Source organism: Hibiscus syriacus, unplaced genomic scaffold, assembly GCF_006381635.1.
Source record: "Hibiscus syriacus cultivar Baekdansim isolate YM2019G1 unplaced genomic scaffold, ASM638163v2 tig00111402_pilon, whole genome shotgun sequence".
NCBI lineage: Eukaryota > Viridiplantae > Streptophyta > Magnoliopsida > Malvales > Malvaceae > Hibiscus > Hibiscus syriacus.
The window spans coordinates 867,244-869,819 of record NW_024063082.1 but is presented as its reverse complement, the minus strand read 5'-3'; positions in this window follow the sequence as shown (position 1 = coordinate 869,819).

Genomic DNA, 2,576 nt, shown 5'->3' with positions numbered 1-2,576 from the left:
AAATAATGGTGTAAGAATTGAAAGAAAAATAAAATAGCCTACCAAGAAAACCTTAGTTGTTTGATTTAAGCTTGTGATGAATATAAAGGATATGATATATGATAAATATAAGCCTTGGTGTGCTTAGTAAATATTAAATAGTAAACTAATTTGATTTGCGAAAAATAAATATTAGTATATTTTTTATTTTTCAAAATAAGATACGTTTATTGAGTTTTTTTAAAAAAAATTATAGCTATGATTAAAGATACCATCACAATTATAAGAAAAAATTATTATAACTTATTAGTTATATTTTGATATATAAAATATAAATTTTAAATACTTTTACAAAATTAATATAAATGGTTGACTTAAATAAAAAATTCAAAAAAATATTTTTTAGAAAACAAAATATACATTTTAGATATTACAATATAAATTTTAAAATATATTATTTTAAATATGTTATAAAAAGTTAATATAATTTACTTATCAAGTCTAATTTGAATGTATAATTTATATATTAAAAACCAATATCATCTGTAAACATTACTATTTTTAAATTAAATGTGAATTAAAAATAAATTTAGAAGTGCATACCTATCAAATTCTATAGCTTATCTTCCATATTCTATATAAATTATTATATTTATTCATGTTTAAAGAGAAATTTAAAATAATTTTTATTAAAAAATAAATTTTTAGTTTAGATTTGATTTTAATAAAAAAAGTCTATGTATTTTTTTAAATTTTTGGCCATCGTTGGCGAACTATACTAGTACGATCAATTGGATTTTATTATTATTTTTACTTTCATTAAATTTATTATAAGATAATATTTATTTAAAATATTTTAATTTTTTAATAATAAATATTTAAATACCCTTATAAATGATAACTCGAATCTAAAATCTCTAAAGATAACGACTATCTCCTAATCACCTATTCAACCATTATTATAATTTTTTATATTGCCATAACTCCTTAAAAGCACAAATCAATTATTTAAGATAGCTTTTTGCAACACGGCCCCTCTATTTAATTAATAATTTAAGTAGCATAGATACTTAATTGTCGTTTAAAGCTTAAACCATTAACTTTTTTTCTATAAGTAATTTCATTTCATTCAAATCAATAAAAATTATATATAAAATTACAATTTGCATCGATAATCAGCTCTAATACTCCATTTACTGATTAATACATTTGAAGAATTTAATATAAATTATTATAAATTAATCTATCTTGAACTGTTATTTTGATGAAAAATATAAAGATTATTTGTTGATAAAATAGTCATTTGCATAACCTATCAATCGACTTATTGGTAAAAGATAATATTGTTCTTCATAAAGATTACGAGGTTGAACAATTTTATTTGTTCAAATATAACTCTCAATCATTTGACATTGAATGCTCATACACATAACATTCATGATATTCGGACCCAAAACATAAAAGAATAACAATAATCTCTTTACAACTAAGATCATTTGGTTCGTACAAAAACATTAGCAGTTTCATTTTCCCTTATAAAAGATAAAAGGTCATTTTCATCCTATAAAATATGGTAATTGCATTTGTCAATTCAAATAGTATGATTTTGTATTTATGTATTTGGCAACTAAGAAGAACAAATTCTAAATCCACCGTTGTTGTCTTTAATTTTTTTACTAAGATTTCCACCATGTCTTATTCATTTATAAAGAAAGGAGGGGCATAATGGTCCAGATGACAAGGACCATGCTGTCATTTTGGCATGCCTAATTAATTAAATTCATTTTAAATGTGTTGGGGTCATGGGGTGGCAAAGGTTGGACCACAAGAACAATCTCCAATTTCTTCACATCAATTTTCATTCATCCCAACTACATATTATTTTCTAATTTGAATTCTCCTTGTCAAAGGAGTGGTAAAGGTTTTATTTTATGATTGGTAAATAATAAGCCTAAAATTATTTATTTGGCATGAAATTTCTAGATGAGCTTTAAAATTGTCCAAAATTTTGGATTTTGTTAGGTAAATGTTGGTAAATTTTTTAAAGTACAAAAAGTTTATAGATCCATTTACTTTGATTTATCTTAGGGTAAAATACATTAGATGTCATTGAATTATGCTCAAATGATCGTTTTAGTTACTAAACTTTTAAAAATTATAGAATGATTATTAAATTTTTTTGAATAGTTATAAAATGATCATTACAATTTATCGAACTATTAAAAAAAATGGTCAATGAATCTATTGAACTATTACAATATTATAACATCACATTAATCGTTTTGTAACAATTTGATATATTTAATAACTATTTTATAGCTTAGCATAGTTCAGTGACATCTAGTGTATTTTACCTTTTATTTTAACTCAATTGACGCCCGGAACAATCTTTGATAAAATTATTCTTTTAATCCCAAAATTTGAAGAACTTTTAGTTAAAAAAATGGCAAAAATTCTATTTGGCCCCCATAATTTGGTAGAAGTTTCTTTTGTCTTAAAATCAAAAAGTTTTTTTGTTAATAAAATTATAAAATCCCTCTTTGTTTCCATTAAAAATTTATGATTCAATTTTAGCCTTTAGTAAAAACTTTTTGACT